Raw genomic sequence first — 26,552 nt, 5'->3', positions numbered from 1 at the left:
TATATATGAAATTAAAAAAAATAGTTTTGATTCCATATTTGAACCAAACATTCACAAAGGGAATGGGGTGGAATTGCGTTCCCTTTCCTAAACATATCCAAACACATAGGGGTATGAATGTTCATTCCTTTGCTTTCCTTTAGTTTCCCTTTCTTGATTCCTTTTCCCTTACCCCTTGTGAACCAAACGCCCCCTTATTATCTTTATATTTAAGATATAATTATAGATAATGAATAAGAATTATATTCCGAATTAAATTCTTATTCAGTAACCTAATTCTATCTAACTAGGGTTTAGATACAAGAGAATATAAATACCCCCCATGTGTAATTTTCAAAACACACATACTAAGCTGGGAGAGAGAATTTTCGACCCACACCATAAGGACGAGATTATCCACCGCTTCCTTCCGTTCAATTGATTACATCTATTTTCTCTTTATCCTTGATCTTGTGTTGATTAATTAGAGACAATCTATTTTGGTTGTTATATACGGTTGAATTCTAACTTGATCTTCAATTGTTTGTTTTGTGCTTGGGAACTCGAAGTAAGAGTTGTGGGCACTTCATTTGCAACGGTAGATAGAACTTCTAAAAGGTATTTCTTTCTATCCCTCTTTGTATGAAATAACGATTAACGGATCCTGGGTTAATGGAAATAGGTTAAAATTTTTATATTTCCGCTGCCAAACGTTAGCCTATTTTCCTTCAGTGGTATCAGAGCCTGCGTTAAATTCGTTATTTCATATATGAAAATTTAGAAGTTTTTCAATCAGATTGAATAAATATTTATAGTTAGGTTAATTAACAAATCTATTTTGATTAATTAGTTCTAAAGATAAATAAGTTTTAATTAATTGTTAATTAAAATAGTTTATGCATATATTCCTAATTATTTCGGTTGATAATCATTATAACAAAATCTATTAGTTTTATAGTTAGATCGATAAAAGTTAATTTTATTGATTCTAAAGATAAAACGGAAAATCTATAATAGGTTTTCTTATTTTCTGAAAATCATTTTAAAACTGATATATATATAATTTTAAAAAAAAAATTTGACAGCAGCTCGGGTCGCGCCTCACGGCGCAACCCGGCTGCTGTCGCACGGTTGTTGCCTCGCGACAGCAACCGCGCAGCGGCTGCCCGCCGCTGCCGCAAGGCAGCGGCGGGCTAGACGCGTTAGGGCTGCTGCCAAACGGCAGCAGCCGCGTCCTCGGGCCCGGCCCGAGACCCACTTATTTTAAAATCAGTTTTAAATATATTTGTATATATATATATGTTTCAGAAATTAATAGTTTTATGTTTTGATTATCGAATGAAAAGCTTATTTAAAAGTTTGTTTTACCTATTTGTAAATCAAAAGTATTAAATGAATTGAAATCAAAATGATTGGGACATGCATAATTAAAGTTTTGTATAGTTGTATTAATCTAAAAGGTTAATATAGAAGATACGAAACTGTTAGAAGTAAAATTGGATGAAAGTTAATTTGATGCGTTAATGTGATTAACCTAAATATTACATAAAGTATTTATGTAATCTACCAATTAAATTTATTTAATTGAGTCTATGCATGTTTGGAGTTATGGACATATTTGGACCCTCTTTTAGTCTTTTGGCATTTTTGAAATAGGGTCTGCGAGTCCTGCCTTTCTACTATCTATTGTAATTTCTCCTCTCATCTAATTCCCTTCAAGTTAATTGAAGTTTTCTTTAGTAGTATAGAAATTAATATGTAATTTCAATGCGCCATGGAGAAGACGGAGGAACTAAAGAGAAATATGTAATAGTTAGTATTTCCCTAGGTTTGGCCTTTTATTCCGTCTCTGGCTCGACGGAATAATTTAGATGATATGTCCATAACGCCAATGTATGTGTCTGATGTATGCTAAAGCAAATCAAGACTAAGTTAGATTATGAGACTTAAAATAAAAATCCCTCACTAATTAAAAGTTAAGTAAATAAGCAAGTTATTAAAATCGGTTGCCCCTCCCTAATATTATAATTCAGCCGGCAGTACTGGGGGCCTTTAGGTTGTTGAGCAAACTCAAGCTCGGGGTCTTATGGTAACACCTGAATTATCGAAAGTCATTCTTTCATGAATATGGGGTAATACTTAAATTAGATTATGATAATTGGATGAGCAAACTCATGTTGTCATAAACCAATGGGCAATATGGTTGGGATTAATATGAATAGCATATTAGTTACTAATGTGTTTAGTAACCCAATAACCTAGGAATCATATCAAAGATGTGATTGATTACATGAATCTACCTAACAAATGAGACTAGCTTGTTGAGCAAACTCAAGGTGAAATCTCAGGAGTTTGGATCCTAGCTCACTAAAGGATTTGCGAAATTCTTCGAATTAATATGGAGGGCTATTAATTTGGCAAAATAGTGGGAGCAATCTAAAATAAACAAAAGGCCTATAATTTTAGATTGATATATTTTAAAGCAAATGAATAACGTACGTTTACTCTTTCTCACTCTCAGGTTATATTAAAACACTCTTAAAATCATGACTAACACCAATCTGCAAAATATACTTACCGATAACAAGTTGAACAGTTCAAACTTCACCGACTGGTTTCATAACCTCAAAATCGTTTTGAAGTTCGATAAGATAGGGTATGTACTTGATACAACAATACCCCCTATCCCAGCTGATGATGCTCCCATCGAAGAAATTAATGCTTACCAGAAGCACAAAGCCGATGACGATCATGCGGGATGCATCATACTTGCATCGATGACACCGGAATTGCAAAGGCAATATGAGGAAATGGATGTCTATTCCATCATCATGCACCTAAAGGAACTGTTTGGGAAACAGACTAGGTGCGAACGCTACGAGATATCCAAGTTGCTATATCGTTGCAGGATGCAAGAGGGCACATCTGTGATGACACATTGTGTCAAGATGATTGGCTATATTACCAAGCTTTCTAGTATTGGATTCGCGATGGATAACGAACTAATCATAGACTTAATTCTTCAATCCCTCCTAGAGAGTTATTCACAGTTCATCATGAACTATCAGATGAATGACTTGCAAACCTCTCTTGAAGAGCTTGCAAATATGCTCAAGTCAGTTGAGCCCAATATGAAGAAAGACAAGGGAATACCGACTCTTGTCATAGAGGGATCAAAGAAGAGGAAGGGGAATTTTCCCAATCCTAAACATCCCAAGAAAGGCAAGGGAGCCATGCCCACTAGAGCTAAGGGAAAGGAAGTGAAGAAGCCCAAAGGAGAGTACCACTTCTGTGGTAAAGACGGGCATTGGAGAAGGAACTGCAAGGAGTACCTAGCCTCCCTTAAGAAGGGAAAGGGCGGTGCTTCAACATCTGGTATGTTTTATATTGAAATAAATACAGTTTCACAGTCTGAATCTTGGGTACTTGATACCGGATGTGGATCTCATATTTGTACAAATATGCAGGAACTAAATCGGACTAAGGAATTGAAGAAATGAAGCATAAACTTGCGAGTAGGAAATGGAGCAAGAGTTGTCGCCCTCGCCATTGGAGATTATGTTTTGAGCTTGCCCTCTGGGCTTGTAATAGAATTAGGGAACTGTTTGTATGTTCCAGAAATGTCTCGTAACATTATTTCTATTAGCCGTCTTGTTGACGATGGTTTTTCATATTTCAATAAAAGACAAACATTGCGATTTTTATAGAGATGAGATTTTCTATTTTTCAGGAATATCACAAAATGGGATTTATGTGCTAGATGACAAAATTTCTGTTTTCGCAATTGATACCAAAAGACATAAGCTAGATAATTCAACTTACTTGTGGCATTGTCGTTTAGGCCATATAAACAAAAGACGCATGCTTAAGCTACATCAAAATGGGCTTATAAATTCAATTGATCCTGAATCATTGGAAACATGCGAAGCATATTTAAAAGGTAAAATGACAAAGACACCCTTTAGCAATAAAGGTGAGCGTGTATCAGACACTCTAGGATTAATACATTCCGATGTATGTGGTCCTATGTTAGTCCAAGCAAAAGGAGGATTCAGATACTTCATAAGCTTCATAGACGACCATACCCGATATGGTTATGTCTACTTGATGAAGCACAAGTCCGAAGCTTTTGAGAAATTCAAATGCTTCAAGAATGAAGTAGAAAATCAATTAGGAAAGAAAATAAAGATACTTCGATCCGATCAAGGTGGCGAATATCTTTCAGATGATTTTCTGAATTATCTAACTGAATGTGGGATATGCTCACAATGGACACCTCCCTATACACCACAACACAATGGTGTATCCGAGAGGAGGAACCGTACCTTACTAGATATGGTACGATCCATGATGAGCATAACATTACTTCCAAAGACATTCTGGGGCTATGCCTTAGAAACTGCCCTCTTCACCCTAAATCGAGTACCAACTAAATCCGATAATTCCACACCATATGAATTGTTCGTTGGTAGGAAACCCACATTCTCATTCATGAGAGTATGGGGTTGTTCAGCATTTGTCAAACGCATAGCGTCAGACAAACTAGATTCTAAATCTGATAAGTGTTTCTTCTATCATCCAGATGATCAGAAAGTAATAGTATCCAAGCACGCAACCTTCTTGGAGAAAGAGTTTCTCGAAGAAACAGAAAAGGGAAGCATAATTGAACTTGATGAAGTTCAAGAACAAAAAACACCGACTGAAACAACAGAGGCGGTTGAGGAACCCGAAGCAGTCCCATTAGATGAGACTCAAGTGCCACCCATTCATAAATCACAAAGAGTTCGTGAACTCCCAATTAGATATGGTTTTCTAGTGGGAGATGATGATGAGGTTCCCGTGTTAGACGACGAACCCGAAAACTACGAAGAGGCTCTTAACAGTCCAGATTCTAAAGCATGGCTCGAAGCCATGGATTCTGAGATGGATTCCATGTACACCAACCAAGTGTGGACTTTGGTTGATCCACCCGAAGGGATAAAACCCATTGGGTGCAGGTGGATCTTCAAAAAGAAGACTGACATAGATGGAAAGGTTAGCACCTACAAAGCTAGGTTAGTAGCGAAAGGATATCGTCAGAAACAAGGAATTGATTATGATGAAACTTTCTCTCCTGTGGCTATGTCCAAATCAATCAGAATAATGCTCGCTATTGCTGCTCACTACGATTACGAGATTTGGCAAATGGATGTGAAAACAGCTTTCCTAAACGGAAACCTGTTTGAGGATGTATATATGATGCAACCTGAAGGTTTCACATCAAAGGATGCAAACAAGGTTTGCAAACTTCAGAGATCCATTTATGGACTCAAGCAAGCATCAAGAAGCTGGAACAAATGTTTTGACGAAACCATAAAACAATTTGGTTTCGAACAAAATTGCGAAGAAGCTTGCATTTACAAGAAAGCAAGTGGGAGCTCAGTTGCATTTCTGATATTATATGTGGACGATATATTATTAATGGGAAATGGCATAGCTCTACTACAGTCGGTAAAAGTTTGGTTATCTGGTAACTTCTCCATGAAAGACCTTGGTGAAGCAGCTTATATACTTGGTATAAAGATCTACAGAGATAGATCAAGAAGACTGCTTGGTCTTTCACAGGCTACATACATCGAAAAGGTGCTAAAGCGGTTTAGCATGCTTGAATCGAAACGAGGTAACTTACCCATGATACATGGAGTAAAGTTAAACAATCTTCAATGTCCTAAAGAGGTTTAGCATACTTTCAACTGCCTTGCTAGGTGTATTATTTATAATGAAAGCAGCCGCTTCCAAAGCATATCCCCACAACGAGATTGGGAGAGACGATTGACTCATCATTGAGCGAACCATGTCAAGCAGGGTTCTATTTCTCCTCTCGGATACTCCATTCCATTCCGGAGTTCTAGGAGGAGTGAGTTGGGATACTATCCCACACTCTCTCAAGTATGAAGTAAAATAGGTAAACATTTGGCAGCGGAAATATAAATTTTTACCTATTTCCTTTTACCAAGATCCGTTAATCATTATTTCATATAAAGAGAGATTAAACATAAATACCTTTATGATGATCAATCTACCGTTGCAAATGAAGTGCCCACAACTTCAAAAGAGATGGAATCTGTCAACCAATCTGCCCCTACCCGAATAGACCTTCCAGACCCCCGAATGACAATCCCAATGGTGAAAACAAGGAAGAATATGTCTAGAAGCTCTTGTCCAAAAATCGTGATGATCCGACGGTTCAATCTCCAGGAATCTGCGAAATCGTGAATTGCACCGATGTAGGAGGAGCAAAACGAATTTCTCCTTTTGTATGTCTTTTATTCTTTCATGAACATAACAAATTTTTGGGGTTTAGTGTCCTATAGACAATTGTTCTAGGATACAAACTTAATGTAAATGAAGTGTTCTTTATATCATTTGTTTTAATGAGATATGTTTTCATAACTATATAAAGGCAATCCCTTTTAAGAACTAAATAAAGTCTAATAAAAGGAAATCCATAAGTTTGTTTAAAGTGATTATAAAGTGTTCATACAAGCATGAAGTGAGACGAAACTTTATAATAAACTAATAAACTTAAAACCACCCCAAGTCAAGTAATATGTTTAGGATTGACATATCACTACTGAGACTTGCATGTAACAATGTCTTCTGTCGAGACAGAAAGCTGATCTCACAAGCTTCATATATACAGATATCTGGACAGTTACATGGATCCAATGAAAAGAAGTTCATTAGGATTGGGGACCCGACTTGAGATAACAGGATGGGTAGATTCATCCTTGTCACCTGTTCATCTCATTGGTATTAATAGGTATAAGTAATCTTCAGACTCAAAGGAATGTTAATTAGTAATTCTGGATTACGGAATGTGACGCTTTGATCCTGTTGTAACACGATCCATAACAGAGATGACTCTGGGGTGTGAACGGCAGACGTTGGGTATCACAGGAAGTAATTGCAGGATAGTTATACATTGGATTGAGCATTTATCACTCCCGATAAATGGGAGATACGTCCATGGATCGCTTGTGGAAGACTTGACTCTAAATCCTTGCAAGGTGATAGCTTAAGACTTGAAATACAGATTTCACTTAACCTATCTAATTGGAGTTGACTCGGCCTGTACAAGTAAAACGAACGTCTCGCTATATGTGACTTGACATTATCCATAGTCATAAGATTCAGTTCAAGGATGTAGTTGATAAAGGATCGAATTATACTGTAACTAATACGGAAAGGTCAACGACAGAATCAACCTGTCTTCTTATAGCTCTGGGGGAATGTTTCAGATTTGCTAATCACATTTCGCGTACTCATTCCATTATGCAAAGATTAAATATAATTCTCTGAAAATTAATTTAATAGTTGCATGGGTCACACATAAGACTTGGAGCCCAAAAGAGAAACAGATGTTAATTAATTAATGGAAGCCCAACTGAGTCCACTAAGGCCCAGTAAATAGGGGGGCGATTTTCATGTATGAAAATACATGAATAATTTAATTTGATTTTAACAATTCTAATTAGATTATGATTGTGAATTAAATTAATTAAAGGATAAATAAGTTAGGAGTTTTAATTAGATTAAATTGCTCCTATTATTATCCTATAAGGTTACTATTATTATTATCTTTCGGTGCCCTCTATGGTTACTTTGTTTTTTACAAAGTACCATTACTTGGTGTGTTTTCACCATTGGATGATGGAGCATAAAATTAATCCAATGGTGAATATGAGCATAAAGTAACGGTACTTTGTAAAAAACAAAGTAACTATAGTGGACACCTTATCTTTATATTTAAGATATAATTATAGATAATAAATAAGAATTATATTCCGAATTAAATTCTTATTCAGTAACCTAATTCTATCTAACTAGGGTTTAGATACAAGAGAATATAAATACCCCCCATGTGTAATTTTCAAAACACACATACTAAGCCGGGAGAGAGAATTTTCGACCCACGCCATAAGGACGAGATTATCCACCGCTTCCTTCCATTCAATTGATTACATCTCTTTTCTCTTTATCCTTGATCTTGTGTTGATTAATTAGAGACAATCTATTTTGGTTGTTATATACGGTTGAATTCCAACTTGATCTTCAATTGTTTGTTTTGTGCTTGGGAACTCGAAGTAAGAGTTGTGGGCACTTCGTTTGCAATGGTAGATAGAACTTCTAAAAGGTATTTCTTTCTATCCCTCTTTATATGAAATAACGATTAACGGATCTTGGGTTAATGGAAATAGGTTAAAATTTTTATATTTCCCTGCCAAACGTTAGCCTATTTTCCTTCACAAATCATATAAGTAAATAATTAGAATACAACCGATGAATAGCAATCAAAGGAGATTGCCTCTAATAAATCAACACAAGATCAAGGAGAAAGAGAAAGAGATAAAATCAATTGAATGGAAGCAAGCGGTGGAATTTCATCCTCTACTGTAGGGTCGAAAATCTCAGTCTGCAAGGGAGACTAGGGTTGGCCGAAATTCACACTGAGGAGGGGTATAAATAACCTCTTGTATCTAAACCCTAGTTAGATAGAATTAGGTTACTTAATAAGAGTTATATTCGGAATAATACTCTTGTTATTATTATCTATAACTATATCTAAATATAAAGATAATATTAACTTATTTAATAGGATAATAATTAGAAGCAATTTAATCTCAATAAACCTTCTAACTTAATTATCCTATAATTAATTTAATCCATAATTATAATCTAATTAAAATTGTCAAAATTAAATTAATTCCAATATGTGTCCCTACACATCAAATTTCGCCCCCTCCTTCATTTGGGCCTTAGTGGACTAAGTTGGGCTTCCATCAATTAATTAGGGAAAATTACACAGAAATTCAACTTTTAAAACTATTTACAACTATGTGAAGTCATAATTTTGGATTATGTCAAACTAATAAAATCAGTACTTTTACTATATTTTAAGGATTAGAATTTATAAATTAGAAGTCTATAATATATTTTCTAGGGTTTATGATTTATGAATTGGAATCTAGAATTTTTAAACTATTGTATAGAATCATAATATATTGAGAATAATGACATATTAAGAATTAAGTTTGATTATATGAATTAGTTGTAATTTTTTAGTTAATTATGATATTCATGTATTTGACCCAATTAATTAACATCAATTCCTCTTTTGGGTTCCAAGTCTTATGTGTGACCCATTAGGTTCTTATTGCTTCTAGCCGTATACAACCATTAAATTAATTTCTCAAAATTACATTCAATCTTTTTATAACGGAATGAGTGCGCGAACTGTGATTGGCAGATCCGAAACATTCCCCCAGAGCTATAAGAAGACAGATTGATTCCGTCGTTGACCTTTCCGTATTAGTTACAGTATAATTCGATCCTTTATCAACTACATCCTTGAACATAATCTTATGACTATGGATTAGGTTAAGTAACATATAGCGAGACGTTCGTTTTACTTGTACAGGCCGAGTTAACTCCGAATAGATAGGTTACGTGAAATCTCCATTTCAAGTCTTAAACTATCACCTTGCAAGGATTTAGAGTCAAGTCTTCCACAAGCGATCCTTGGATGTATCTCCACATAATTGAATTATTTAAGTAGTGGAGAAATAAGACTTGGCAATTTGTGATGCATTAAAAATTATCAAAACGATTCCAATGATACATATAACCAAGTAATTCGCACGTTGTAATTCATGCACAATAGTTTCTAAAAAAACACAATAACAATTGTAATTTAAATAAATGAGTGTACTTTTTCTAATAGTTCGGTTTTTCTCCTATTATAGTCCGACTTCGCAATCCACCAAGCTATTCAACATCTTTCTTTATTGGAGTTGAACTACAAAACAAACGGAAGAAAAATATAATTAATAAAGTGTAGTGTATTTAAAAAAAAACGAATTCTCAATGACTATTATAAATATTACCTGAAAAGTGCTTGAATCAACCTGACAATGCTTGATTATAAATAAAATCACAAAAACTCCACAGTCGAAATCATTTGGTTGTCTAGGAACAATTTTTCCACGGACAATTGTAAAGCTAGCGAAGTTGTAATTTGCGGGTTTGCTTTTTAGTTGTTCCTTAAAGCCCATGTCTAAAGCGCGTAACTACATTTATTCATATACATTATTTCATAACAAGATAATAATTGTTTTTTGAACTGAAGTAGTATTAAAAAAAAAACTTACAATGTCAACAATCAATTTCTTATGAAATATTGGTCTGTCGGGAAGAGCCAACGAGTCCCAAACTTCTATTACTCTCTTGTCCATCACAATCCGGCCTAGAATGAAGTGCTTTTTTAAAGTAAAATAGGGGTATAAATCTGAATGACGTCTTCGACATTAGAATTTATATAAGAATTATATATAAAATTTGAACTTATATCTATCTAGATGCTTACTTCATTGCAATCGTGAAGTATACCCATGTAGCGCTCGAAATATCTCATACGTTCCCAAGTTTTGGACAATGGTAGATTATGATTAGGCAAGCGTTCTTGCTGTGTTTGGAGAAATATAAAAGGTTGGTACCAATAATGACATATAAGTGTATCAAAACAAAAATAATAAAAAAAGCCTACCGTAATTCTTGCTGGTAGATAACAGTTTCTTTTACCACCTTTTTCTGCGGTTGACCTTGCATGGTCTGTCAATATTGATGACACCATTGTAACAACCTGTTAATACGTAAAAAAATCAACATCATATCTTGTATGCAATATTTTAGATATTTATTTACAAATAATACCTCAATTTCTAATTCTTCATTTGGTCCGAGAAAACGAAAATCATACCGACTTAGTGAACAACTATCGGTTTGAGCTATAATTTCGTTGTATTAGATAAAATACAACCTTTTTTAGAAAACCATAACAACTCCAATTATTAATGTAAAAAGAAATTGCAAAAGGAGTTTTAAAATTATACCTGGAACTTGCATTTGAGAAAATGTATTCCAATAAAGGTATTTCTTTAGCAGATGTTTTTTGTTTTAACTTAAAATCTGAAAAAGTTACCACTCCAGGAACTTTTGTCGGAAGTTTGTTGTTTACAACTTCATTATTAACTCCATCTATTTGAGAAGCACATTTTGTACTAAGTGTTTCTTTCTTACGGTTACTTGTAGCTTGGATTCGCCTACTCGAAGGTGACACCCTCCTTTCAACTGAAATTTGCCATTTCTTATCATTACCCATTTTCGAATTCTTACAAATAGGTATGTATGGATTATGTGGATGAATAGGTATGTATCTATATGTTTTGGTATTGTATATAGTTTGATTCCTTGTTATTTTAAAAATAAGAAAGTTTTAATTGCTAAAATATTGATTGAATAAAAAAATGCACAACTTCCTATATATGAGTTAAATACAGCCTTTTTTTAGGCTTTGATTGGATGGTGGGTTTTGAAGGGTAATTAAAGGGAGGGTAGGGAAGGGGAAGGAGGGGGAGAGATGGTATTACCCTTACCCTTGTTTGGGAGAGAGGTAGGGGTTCATAAAATTTTAAACCCTTACCTTGTTTGGAATGAAGGGTTTATAAAGGGATGGATTATTATAAAATGACTAACATATCCCTTTTAATTTTATATATACTTGTATCTTATTTTCACACGTTCTATGAACCATAGGTGCCTTCTATGGTTACGTTGTTTTTGACAAAGTACCATTACTTGGTGTGTTTTCACCATTGGATAATGGATTAGAAAATTAATCCAATGGTGAAAACACACAAAGTAAAGCTTACTTTGTTTTTACTTTGTTAAAAACAAAGTAAGCATAGCCTTTACCATGAACCATATTGTTCCTAAGTAGACGTCTACGTCTCATATACCAACAAGAAGCAACACAAACAACATGAACTCCCGCTAACTTATATAAATGATGCATTAATATGACAAGTTTAACTTTGTCATCCATCCTAATAAAAAAATAAATCACTATTTCAGCACAAGTACAAAATAATCAAAATATAAACTAACCAATCCGATGTTCATAAAAATGCATAAAGCATAAACCAAATACCAATCTCCCCAATTTTGAATCTATAATTAAGATAACTATTAGTCTTAATCAAACCACTTTATGAAAAGGATTAGTTAGGAGATAATTGACTATTTACACACACCATCGATGCTTCCACCATGGATTACTGAAGAAGAGTTACAAGTCTACGCTGATAAGTTTCAAGAAACTGGTTTCACGGCTCCACTCAACTACTACCGTGCTATGGACCTGTAATTACTCGCCAGCTCTTTTTAATTTCATTTTAGCTGAATACATCAAGTTTAGAATGTTAACGAGACATTTCTAAAATTCAAAGGACCAATCTGTATTTTAGATCAATACTGAGGAGCGTATGATATATTCAGCCTTTCATTTTTTAATTACCTTATACTAATGATATATATTGCAAAATTATCATAGGAATTGGGAGCTTAGTGGAGCATGGCAAGGATCAAAGATTACAGTTCCTACAAAATTGATAATCGGCGACAAAGACATTGGGTTTGAGACATATGGCGTAAAGGAATATGTAAAGGAGAGAGTTTCAAGAAGATTGTTCCAAATCTTGAAGTTGTCATCTTAGATGGTCATCATTTTATCCAGCAAGAAAAACCCCTCCAAGTTTCCCAACTAATCCTTTTCATAGGTCTGATTAAGACTGATGAATGCATACAACTTTTTTACCCAGCAAAAATTCTTGCATACAGCTCTTTTACCCAGCAAAAATTCATCAATGGGAACACAAGATATCAGAAGGATGAAGAACTTAACTGGAAAAATTGAAGAAGAAACGCGCAGAGAACTGAGAATAGAAACGCACGAATAGAGAGAACGATGTAGAAATTAACCTAGGCTGAATGGAATTAATTAGATTGTTTGAGGTTATTTTTGTCCAAAAAATATTGTACCCTTCTAAACCCACCGATTTGGTGGGTTGAAAATCCTATCAAAACTCATCCATTTTAAACCCTTCAAATCCCTTCATCAACCCTTCAAAACTCTTACCCTCATATTTTTTAATCACCCAAACAAGGGTTTCTACAAACCCTTTCCTACCCTCCCTTTAATTACCCTTCAAAACCCTCCATCCAATCAAAGCCTTAATGTGACTCTTCATTTTTTTTTGTTACAATTAGGCAAAAAATCGAATAGTATTTGAAAGTTGGTGGTTAATTTCACAATTATGATAAATGGAGTACAACTTTATAAATTTTCACACTTACCAATAAGAAGGCATCTTCGAATATATTTATGGCCCCACAAAAAACGGCACTCATAAAAGTATGTTCAGTCAAATTAAAAAATAATATTAGGAAAAAAAGATTTGATAAACAAGCGACTCAAACATGTGATCTAACATTTCAAGAGAGTATGTATTAACAACTGAACTGGGAACAATTATTGTTCAAGTTACATTGAAGAAGTATAAGATAAGATACACGAGTACATATAAAACAGAATTAAAACAAAATAATGAAATTAAGTTTAAGATAATATAGTTAGGGTTTGGAGTTCTAACCTTAATGTAACGTATTACAAACCAAAGGGTTTCTCAGCTCGTTATTTGAATGATTATGTTCTATATTTATTTAATCAATCATTTTTTAATAATATTTTTTTTATTTTGAGGTCATGAAACCTTATCGTAACCTAACATCATCGGACTTAACGTATCATAATGTGACTAATTAATTCATAATCATGATCTCAATATCTAAGTCCATAGGGTTTCTCAGCTCGTTATTTGAACGATTATATAATATATTTATTTAATCAATCATTTATTTAATAATATTTTTTATTTTGAGGTCACGTTACCTTATCGTAACCTAACGTCGTCGGACGTAACATATCGTAACGTAGTAATTAAGTCATAATCATGATCTCAATATATAATTCCATAGGGTTTCTCAGCTCATTATTTGAACGATTATGTTCTATATTCATTTAATCAATCATTTATCTAATAATATTTTTTTATTTTGAGGTCATGAAACCTTATCGTAACCTAACATCATCAGACTTAACGTATCGTAATGTGACTAATTAATTCATAATCATGATCTCAATATCTAAGTCCATAGGGTTTCTCAACTCGTTATTTGAACGATTATGTAATATATTTATTTAATCAATCATTTATTTAATAATATTTTTTATTTTGAGGTCACGTTACCTTATCGTAACCTAACGTCGTCGGACGTAACATATCGTAACGTAGTAATTAAGTCATAATCATGATCTCAATATATAATTCCATAAGGTTTCTCAGCTCATTATTTGAACGATTATGTTCTATATTTATTTAATCAATCATTTATCTAATAATATTTTTTTATTTTGAGGTCATGAAACCTTATTGTAACCTAACACCTTCGGACGTAACATATCGTAATGTAGTAATTAAGTCATAATCATGATCTCCATATATAATTCCATAGGGTTTCTCAGCTCGTTATTTGAACGATTATGTTCTATATTTATTTAATCAATCATTTATCTAATAATATTTTTTATTTTGAGGTCATGAAACCTTATCGTAACCTAACGTCGTCGGACATAACGTATCGTAATGTGACTAATTAATTAATAATCATGATCTCGATATCTAAGTCCATATGGTTTCTCAGCTTGTTATTTGAACGATTATGTTCTACATTTATTTAATCAATCATTTATCTAATAATATTTTTTATTTTGAGGTCTATAAACTCAGTAAAAAAATTGCCAGCTTGGGGATTCGAAACAATAACCCAAGGATTCATGAGGAGGTGTTTTACCAACAGGTCTATGAATAATTAACTGTCACGTAATACAACCAACTTTATAAAAAAGGGAAAGCTTCATGCATACAATTACAACTATATTAGATTGATTCAACTACAATTAAGGTTTCAATCAGTTTTTTTAAAAAAATTATTACTATTATTTTGTAGTGTAGCTTATTTTAAGCGATTATGTTCTGTATTTATTTAATCAATCATTTTTTTAATAATATTTTTTTTCCTTGACCTCACGTAACCTTAACGTAACCTGACGCCACCCGACGTAACGTACCATAACGTATTAATTAAGTAATAATCACGATCTCAATATATAAGTCCATAGGGTTTCTAAATTTAGATGATTATGTTCTGTATTAATTAATTAAACGATTATGTTCTACATTTATTTAATTAAACGTTTATGTTCTATATTTATCAATCGTTTTTTGTATCTTTTTATAAAAAAAATTTAATTGGAATTTAAATGACTAAATAATTAAATAGATGGTAAAATAGCTAGCATGGTTGGAGCAAAACATAATTTTGCCTAAACTAATAATAGTAGTAGTAAATTAATTAGGTTTTCTTATAGTATTGGTTTGTTAATCAATTAGTGTTAATAGTAATTGAAAGCTCCATTTTCGAATGCATTGATTTCACAAATACATTAAATGCAATTCGGAACTCATTCATATTAAACGTGCATATTTACAGACATAGGCAGACGTCTTCTCGTATAGAGTAAGATTGATGGAAACTCAGCCAAAAAAATAAAAATTGACAACTAGGGGACTCAAACTAGGGACCCCAAGGATTTTTAAGAGGTGTTTTACCAACAGATCTATGAATAATTACTATCACGTAATACAACCAACTTTATAAAAAGGAAAAGCTTCATGCATACAATTACAACTATAGTAGATTGATTCAACTACAATTAAGGTTTCAATCAGTTTTTTTTATTATTACTATTATTTCGTAGTGTAGCTTATTTTAAAAAAAATTGCATACTTGTTCGAATTAAAAGAATATTTGCCAAAAAGGGGACTCGAACACATGACCATACAATTCAAGGGGAAGTTGTTTTACCAACCAAACAAGGGGCTATTACTGCTAAGATTCACACCGAATTCTTTGAGATTATTGTGTCGTACATATTTAACTACAAAATGGGAACCTTGGTTATGAGGGGAATTGAAGGAGCATGTTCAACTGCTAACATGGAATCAAAGTGGGGACGATGTTGAGCATGGCAGAAGACATCCTGAATACGTCGGCACCCCTACGACCAGATAAACAAAACCCAAATGAATAAATAATCAATAACCCGAAAGATTACATAGGGAGAGAGCAAATTAAGAGAAAAGCAAAGAGCAAATCAGAATCGATTGAGGGCCTCTGCTGCTTCATTTCAACTTGATACATAAATGTTTGCACAACTGATGTCTAAACTTCCTAGAGTGCAATTATACAAAGGAGAAACTATTGCCATTCCAGGAAGGTTAGACATTAGTTCTTCAAACATTTTTTCTTCTCTTAAAGGTATGTAGGTCGCGCCTAATTCATGGATTCTCCTCAAGTATTTCAACAGGTTTTTTTATAGAATACATAACACAGAAGAGAATTCCATTTCAATTATTTATATGTAAATGTTAATGCAGTTGGAATCAATTTTAAAATCCTGAAATGAAACTTAGACTCTTCGGTTTTCCATCATTAATGAAAGGAAGATCAGAAAAAATGCTGAAACTCTTTACGTATAAAATTGGTGGAATAATTGATGATGACCAGTTACATCAGTCATCTCCCATTCTCCATTATTGAATATACTAATAACTTAAACAAGTAATATGCTAATAATTTAACTAGAAGATATGATTACACGATATCCAATATGAATCTATATTCAATAATTCAGACAAATGCATCATATAAAGACAAAAAAAAGCATTATAAGATGTCTTCCAGTATTCTTTCGTTTCAAGTTTTTAACTTATCATGCATTTATTATACTGCCACATTAATGGCATAAAATCGACCTTGCATTTATTATTGTATGAAGGAAATTTGAAAAGAATTTTTAGTAGTAGTATAAATAGGCTTGAATCAATGAAAAAAAAATATCATTGGCTATCAAAGTTTATCAATCATTTATTATTTCATCTTCAAATATATTTCATATTCTATGGATAAGTCTGAAAAGCAGATTGGAAACATTGTGGGAGAGAAGGATGATGTTACTGATACCAATGCCACAAAAGCATTGGCTGATTTTTCAAACATGATTAGAAGTTTTAGTGATGCATTCGTGGAAGGAGATGCAGATTCAATAATAATATTCATGCAGGTGATTGCATCTACCACAAAATTGATGTATGAGTCAGCGGCTAAATATATGAAATCCGAATTGGAAGAGATTGAGGAGTTGAAGGATGAAGTTGAGGAGGCGAAGGAGAGGTTAAAGACTTTGAGGAGGAAGAACAAACAATTGGATGAGTTAAATTAAGGGACAATTACAAAACTAGCACCTTTTAAGGGGTTAGTTTTCTTTTCTAACACACTTTCAAAATCTCACCAAAACTAAGACATTTCATTAACTAAATTCCAACCTTACCCTCATCTCTAACACTACGCTCCCGCTCTTTAACATTCGAACTTCCAACTCTCTAACCTAACACCCCGCTATTCCTCTCTCTAACTTTCCGGTGATTCATTGCCCGATTCTGTACATTTCATCCATCGAATCTCTGTTACTTCGAGTGGACATGGCGAGAACACAAAGCTCAGACAACGAATCGAATTCAGAAGGAAGGACAAAAAAGAGGGTAAATAACTTGACTTTACATTTGCGTTTCTCTCTTGTATTGTATGTATATTTGTTGTGTTTGAGAATGAATATTTCGTTTCGTTTCGTTTCGTTTCGTTTTGTTTCGTTTCGTTTCGTTCTTCTGGTGTTAGGGTTTATCTGGGTTCGTCTGGTGTTAGGAAGTCATTCGGTTTGGTTGAAATTCATCGATATGTATGTTCATAGGCAACCTAATTGTAGATAATACATAGTCATAGACGGCCTAATGGCCGATAGAACATTCATATCGTCGATCTAATTGCCGATAGAACATTCATATCGTCGATCTAATTGCCGATAGAACATTCATATCGTCGAGCTAATTGCCGATAGAACATTCATATCGACGATCTATTGCCGATAGAACAGTAATATCGACGATATATTGCCGATAGAACATTAATATCGACGATCTATTGCCGATAACTCTCTTATTTTAGCATATGCTAGCTCACTATAGCTCAACGTTATAATTAGCTTAATTGTATGTTCCCTGATGATATGTCTACAACATTTTTCAGCATGATCGTGTAGACAAGAGGAAGAGAGATGAGCATGGCTCTCCTTCGAAGAAGAAAGCCAAGAAGAAATCTGGATATAAATACAAAAAAGCATTTGGAACGGAAAGCTTCATCACAGTTAGGTGTAACCTAGAAGCAGCAAACCAGATAAAGGGGCTGTTAACATCAGACCAACTAAATCTATTTAGGAAGAGTTGCTTCGGCCAGTATTTGGAAATGACCAATACAGTATTTGCAGGAGTCCTCTGCCATACCATTTTAACAAGGGAGATCATACGTGAAGACCTCAAACCCAGGGAGCTTTGCTTCAAAGTTAGAGGTGTTGAGTTAAGATTTGGGGATTGGGAGTTTGGACTCCTAAGTGGGTTACGGTTTGGAGACATGGAAGCATTTCTCGAAAGGTTCAGTGGGATAAATAAGCCATATAGATTTAGGAATAAGTTTTTTCCAGGCATCCCTACACCATCCTATAAAGACGTGGAAACAATTATGCTGCAAACTGTTTGGAAGGATGAATTTGATCACGATGCAGTTTCATTTGCCATGTTGTATTTTTCCATTGGCTGTGTGTTGGATAACACTCGCGAAAAAAAAAGTTCTTCCTTGGGTGTTAGAACTTGCTGAATTTCCAAGAATGTTTAACGAGTTCCCGTGGGGTGTTTGTGGCTGGGATGTGACCTACATGTCTCTTGTTAATGGGATAGATGGTGGAAAAGACCGAATTGATCAATTGGTCGCTTATAGGGCAAAGTTAAGGACTAACCGTGTCTCATACAACCTATATGGTTTTGCACACGTATTTCAGGTATGATGTGTGTATATTATGTATACTAGAAATGTTGGTAATAGGCATAAATAATGAATTGGAACTTTGTTGCAGGCTTGGTTGTTCGAAGTATGGGATGCCACCCAGGCATGGTATGAAAATGCCTTCATTGTCTCACCTAGAGTACATGTCCAGAAGAAGAAACAATCTGGTCTGGAACGACTACTGAGGAGGATGTTTGATGAGCACGAGAAGAAAATGAATGACAAGTTTGCTGAGCAAGAGAAGATGATAACTGAACAGTTTGGTCAGCAAGAGAGGAAAATGAATGCCTTTGTAAATAGATTGTCCGTTGTAGAACGTGATGTGCAGGAACTGAAGTCACAACGGGATGTTGATATGTATGAGATGGAGATTGGAGGACAAGGTCTGGAGGATAATGAGAAGACGGAGCAGGAGGAGATGGAGAATAAAGAGCAAGAGGAGAGGGAGAAGAAAGAGCAGGAGGAGAGGGAAAAGAGAGAGCATAAGGAGAGGGAGAAGATAGAGCATGATGATAGGGAGAAGAAACAGCAGGAGGAGAGGGAGAAGAAAGAGCATGAGGAGAGGGAAAAGAAAGAGCATGAGGAAAGGGAGAAGAAACAGCAGGAGGAGATGGAGAAGAAAGAGCAGGAGGCGAGGGAGAAGAGAGAACATGAGGAGAGGGAAAAGAAAGAGCAGGAGGAGAGGGAGAAGAAAGAGCAGGAGGCGAGGGAGAAGAGAGAACATGAGGAGAGGGAAAAGAAAGAGCATGAGGAGAGGGAGAAGAAAGAGCAGGAGGCGAGGGAGAAGAGAGAACATGAGGAAAGGGAGAAGAAACATCAGGAGGAGATTGAGAAGAAAGAGCAGGAGAGGGAAATTGTTATAATGATTGATGTAAGTTTGTTTTTAACGTTTAATATGGTGCTTTTAACATAGAATAATGATATAATCTGTGTTTCTAATTGGTGTTTTAACAGGATGAGAGCCATGACGGCCATGATGCTGAGATCGATCATGGACAGCTTACTCTTCTGGTTAACCAAGTTGTCCAATCATCTTTACCTAGACATGAAGACAAAGGAGAAATAGAAGATTTGACTATCGAGGTTAAACATGAGGAGGAAGGGCAGGGTAAAAGAGGAGGTAGAGGAGGAGGAAGAGGAGGTGGAAGAGGAGGAGGAAGAGGGAGAGGAGGGGAGGTAAGGGATGCAGGAGGAAGGGATGGAAGGGGAGGAAGAGGGACAAGAGGAGGAAGAAGAGGGAGAGGAAGGGATGGAAAAATCAAGGAGGAAGAAGTGAAAGGGAGACCCCAGCGAGAAAGGAAACCTGGGAAAGACGTTAAGTCACCATTCACTGATCCTCGGATGGAATATCATTTTGATGATGATGATGCCCAGTACCCCGTGGAACAACACGATGGTCGCGATCGTATAAAAGGACACCTTCTACAGGCATATGACGACTGGAAGAAGAGTACCCCCCATGATCAGCTGAGGAAGTTAGGTGGAACCGATTGGGGACAGACTGTATCGTGGTTTGAAGAGGCAGAGATAACTGGAAAGTACATAGACAGCCAAGTAAGATATTGCTCACTTTCCATGTTTTGGTTTATATTGTTCACTTTGTATGTGTTGTGTTTGTACTTATTTTTGCATGTGTTGCAGCTTGTAAATGCATTTTTGTGGTTATTGAACGGAAAATACGTCCATCGGAGTCAGGATTGGACTGCCATCGACTCAAATTTCTTTGGATTTATGGAGTTTGCAAATATGACCAAGAATTATGACAAACCCGAAAAATGGGGACAATCCAAGTTGTTTGTGCAACGAATCAATGTGATGAAAGAGTTTCACACTCGGCCTTGGTATGAGGTTAAACATGTGCTAATACCCATCAACTATAAAGGAGAACACTAGTTACTCGGTGTGTTCTACGTGGAAGAAATGAGGATGGAGTTCTATGATACTCTGGAGACAAATGCATCCAACGAATCAATAGACAAATGGCTAGAACCCCGGTTTCGTATTATGACAAGAGCAATGGAAGAGGCCGATTATTGGAATAAAAGTGGGAGGCCTGATAATGTTAATCGATTGATAAAGTGGGAGAGGGCTCGCAGGTGCCCACAACAGCTGCGCAAATCCAATGATTGTGGTGTTTTCCTATGCTTGTTTGCTCAACATTATGTTGAAAAAGGGCCATTATGTACGAATTATGGATTCTCCGGGTTTGATGGACGTTTCTATAGGCTGCGGGTGTTCTTGGAACTCTTCAACCAACGATTGTTCAACCAGAATGATCTAATTACAAGGCCTAATTTGCTTGGATTGTAATCTTTTGTAAAATGTAAACGTTTGTTGGTAACTTATTAATGTAAATTGTTGGTAACTTATGAATGTAAATTGTTGGTAACTTATTAATGTAAATTATTGGTGATAGACGCTTGTTGGTAATAGGACAGATGGGAACATATCGGCGTCTATATAGCCGATATGGGACCATATCGGCGTTAACGTAGGACAGATGGGAACATATCGGCGTCTATAGACGCCGATATGGGACCATATCAGCGTGTACATAGGACAGATGGGATCATATCGGCGTGTACGTAGGACAAATGGGATCATGGAAGGCGTGTATATAGTCGATATGGGACCATATCGACGTCTATATAGTCGATATGGGATCATATCGGCGTTAATGTAGGACATATGGGAACATATCGGCGTCTATATATGACATATTGTTGCGTAAACTCCTGATTCAAAAGACACAAACTCTCAATCGTTTAATTATCATGGAAAAAATACACAAATTATCAATACAGAAATTATCAATACAGAAGATAGAGTACACTATTTGCCAGCTGAGTTTTTAGAGCAGCTTGCTTCACTCGATATTGTTGGTGGAAGCCGAGATGGAACTCGTAACATACTAGTACAATTCGCTCGATTATGACCAGTATGCTCGCATCTGGTGCATCTTGTTGGAGTTACCTCCTCGCCCCTTGACAGTATTCGGCTTTGATTTCTCGGACGTCCCACTCTAGGCGCAGCCTTTTTAGGAGGAAGCACCCGCTTAGGAGTCTCACAAACTTTCCATTCAGACCGGCGGCCTAGTGGATGTATGGGTTCATGGTACGACAATCGTACAGTCTCATTTTTGTAGTAGCGATGCACCCACGCATATGCATTCTCTAATCGATGCATTGATGCAATCTTACATACATGTCTGCATGGAAATTGTGACAATTGCCATTTCCTACACGTGCATGTTCCCGCGCGCAGATTCACTATTCCACCCTTACCTCGATCGCCGATTTCAAAATTGTGAGCATTAATGGGCTTATATGAACACCGAACTGACTTATTGACATGTTTATGCATCTTCTTGTTATAAAATGCGGACAAATATGTCTCCCGTTCCCCTGCAAAAACATTTTCAATATATGAGCATATAAGAACTATTAGTACATTATACTAGGGACAAGGTCCTAATATCAAACCTGCTTTTGTGCGTCTCTTATGAAACCATGCTTGGAGGATTGTCCTTATATACTCAACCAACAATGTGATCGGTAGACGTCTACCATCTCCCATTCTCGCGTTGAATGATTCTGATATGTTTGTCGTCATAATGTTATACCGACGTGCGCAAAAGTACGCACGTATCCATTTCTCTCTTCGAGCTTCCTCTAGGTAGTCCGCTGCCCCCAGACATATACTACGAAGTTTGGCGAATCTTTCCTGGAAATCAGAGGTGCGCCAGGCTTTTGCAACTTGCCAATACGCTATGTCTAACTTTTTCCCGCCCCCAAACTTAGCCTTCACATTCTGTTTCAAATGTTGAGCACAACTTCCATGTACCACATTTGGATACACCATATTGACTGCATAATCAATGCTCTTATTCCTATCTGATATTATGATGAGGTCTTCAACATCACCAATACATTCTTTCAACCTGGTGAAGAAATAAGCCCATGATTCATTACATTCATTCGGCCCAATTCCGAATGCAATTGGGTAAATTTGATTATTACCATCCTTTCCAACTGCAACATAAAGTACCACGCCATATTTAACCTTCAAGTGTGTTCCATCTACACATATAACGGGGCGAATATGTGCGTTAAAACCCCGGATTGAAGCACCCATGGCCATGAAGAAGAATTTGAAATTATCTTCATCGTCAGTTTCAATATGTGTCACCGTACCTGGATTAACAAATTTCAGTGTCTCACAATAATCAGGTAACAACATGTACGATTCTTCAGGTGTACCACTCGTGCTATCTACCGCCCAACATCTTGCTCTCAAAGCTTGCATGTAAGATAAGTTGATTGAAAATAAATTTTCAATCTCCCAAATGATGTGACTTGGACGGTACACCCGATTCTCCATATCTAACTTCTCACTAAGTATGATACCTGCTACTCGTTTCCCCGCTTGCCTATGATGTGGCAATAGTTGTCCACCCCTATCACAAGTGTGACTGTCCATACTGTCAATTCTCCGAAGCATGAACATATCTGAACCGAGTATGACTCCACCTCTAGCCCGCCACTTGCATGTGTCAACATGCTTGCATCAGACCTCAAACAAAGACTTAGTTGATCTGTGCACCTTCCATTTGAACATATTATCAATTGAATATCTCCCAAGTGCATCTTGCAGTTCTCGTTTGCTTTTGAACATATCATGCGCCTTCAACCCACCATCCCCCGAAGATTCTGTAGTTTTCATCGGAATGTCTCCAACCTCTGGTACTTGTGGAACAAACTGAAATGGATCCGTTCTCCTTCTCATTCCTGCTTCATCATCAATCTCATGCAAACTTGGTTGAACATTATCAATCGATGGTTCTGAAACGGATCTTTGGCGATCATCGTTATCATATACGCGATCATCATTGTCAAATCCATTGTAGTCGTTATCATATCCATGGTCATCGTTATCACATCCATTACCATATCCTTGATCATCCACGTGCACTACATTATCATACCCACAATTGTGATCCAATGTAATATCGTCTAGCCCAACAGGAGATTGGGTATATGGATTCATGACATGTTTTGCCGGACCACGAGTCTCAATTGCTATGTTAGGTACACAATAACTTATTATGGTTGCCTCTACTTCAGCAACATTTTGTGGCCATAATTCAACAACAATTGGTCGTCTTACTTCTGCAAAAATTGGTCGTTTTACTTCCGCAACATTTGGTCACCGTACTTCAGCAACCATTGGTCGCCTTACTTTCGCAACACTTGTTCGAGAAGTCATAGTCACATATAATGGCATCACATCGGGTTTATTCCATCTACAAAACTCAATGAAACCAGCAATATCACTGTCATCCACTATGTGTGCTAATCTTCCAAAAAGTTTATTTGGACCGTATGTTGTGTGCATTGCCATTTGTATGTCAAAACAGGCTGCATCAACATTCAAGGAAGCGTGAATTCTATCTCTCAAAGTTTGATAATCAGTTGGCGTTGAAAAATGGAGCACCTTCGATTGACCACCAACGTATATCATAGTGTCCATGGGCCCCTCTTTTTTCCATTCTCCATCCCACGAAAGCATACACAGACAAATATTCGGGGTGGACATATTTCTGCATTATCATAAAAACAGAGAAGTAAATTATATATTATTTGTAACTTAACGAATAAAGCTACCGAAACATATCATGGTACACACATTTCTAAATGTAAGCTACGTCGATATATGTCGATACAACATAGGTTTCGACACTTATCGGCACATATCGACATATAACGGCACATATCTGCGAAGTATTATCGTGATAGATGTCGATAGTGCTCATATATCAACATATATCGACGGAATATGAATAGACTTTTTTCTAGAATGATCTGTTAATGAGCATTAAATGCAGGTAATGATTACTTTGACTTTCACTCTTCTTCGCATATGAATCTATAGTCTGTTGAGATTCCCCATGCATATTACAGTTCCTTCTCCTATAAATAGACTCGTTGTCTGTTCATAGTTTATTATTCATTCTAGTAAACTCTTCAGCTCTCAAGTTTATCAAAAAAATGGCAGCGACACCACCAGGATCACCACAGTCGCCACCACCACCACCTCATCCTCTGCCCGAGTTCGAAGAACTCATGGCTGCTTTCATCCTTTCGTTCCGTGATGGAGACACGGACGAAATAGTGAGGTTCATGAGGGGCATGGCACACACCATGTCTTGGGCTATAGATGAAACGTCTGACCTTTTGGAGTCAGTCATGGGACAAAACAGGCGGCTGAGGAGGACAGTGAGGCGCCTCAAGAGGGACTTGGAGAAGTCCAAGAAGGACTACGCTGACGCATTAATGGGTCCTGAATACCTTTGATGTGTATAGTTTATTATGTGTTTTTTTTTTGTTTTTAATGTTTACGTACTTTTATTAGGTGTTTTGTGTTTGTTTCTTTTTTTGTTTATGTGTTTTGTGTTTTTATATTATGTTTTACTGTGTTTTTTTTCGTTTTTTTATGTTTTATGTATTTTTTTCCTTATTTTAATATAAAAATATGGTTCTTATATATGTTTTATATGCTTTGTGTTTGAATTTTATGATTTAGAATGGAAAATCACACATTTCTGTCTGTCGATATTCATCTTATATCGACAAATATCGACACTGTCGGGAAAACCGCAGATTGAAGTTCCAAATCAAATGCATCTTCTTACAACAATGTCACTCATTTTAGGGTTTCGCACGAAGAGTAATAGCATGAAATGGCAACAGCAACGATATACATTGGGTTTTAGAGAAACACAATGGTACATCTTAACCATGAATAGGACGAAGCTTTAAATATTGTAAATAAATGTAAAACTTACATGATTGTGTATAAAATCTTGAAGCACACACTGTGGGTTGGATTGAATGTTGATCGTTGTCTGTAAATTGATCCCGTTCTTTAGAGAGAGAGAGAGAGAGAGCGAGCGAGAGCGAGAGCGGGACGAAAAAGGGAAAATGGGGGGAAAGATAACGTTATAAAAGGTTAGAGATGAGGGTAAGGTTGGAATTTAGTTAATGAAATGTGTTAGTTTTGGTGAGATTTTGAAAGTGTGTTAGAAAAGAAAACTAACCCCTTAAAAGGTGCTAGTTTTGTAATTGTCCCTTAAATTAATCAACTATATATGTTATGTTTGCTTTTTTTAATAATGTTGTTTTGTGAGTTATCGTAAACACAGTTTTTATTTTAATACAAAATAATTTCTTATCTATTAAAGTTTATATTAATAAATTCATTTAAAAGTATATTTTATTTGTAAACTATAGAAAATAGCCCCATATCTACTAACGGGATATATTACTACGATCTATTTGTTATAGTTTAAGGTATATCTGTTATGCACGGAAATCAAATAACTTGACCATAAAGTACAGCTACATTTTAAAAATAGTGACATATTTAGAATAAAGAGTTGTAATAATTAAGTTTTAATAAAAGATCTTGCAGCTGTAATTTTTAGGGTAAATTCTAAAAACAACCCATGTGGTTTCATGTTGTTCAAAAAAACCCATGTGGTTTGTTTTTACAAAAAAAAAGGACCGTGGTTTACGCCGTTACCCGAAAAATGGAAAACGGCTTAACAGTGTTAAAATTGAGGG

Source organism: Euphorbia lathyris, chromosome 2 (genome assembly GCF_963576675.1).
Source record: "Euphorbia lathyris chromosome 2, ddEupLath1.1, whole genome shotgun sequence".
Lineage (NCBI taxonomy): Eukaryota > Viridiplantae > Streptophyta > Magnoliopsida > Malpighiales > Euphorbiaceae > Euphorbia > Euphorbia lathyris.
Note: the sequence above shows the minus strand (reverse complement) of the source record.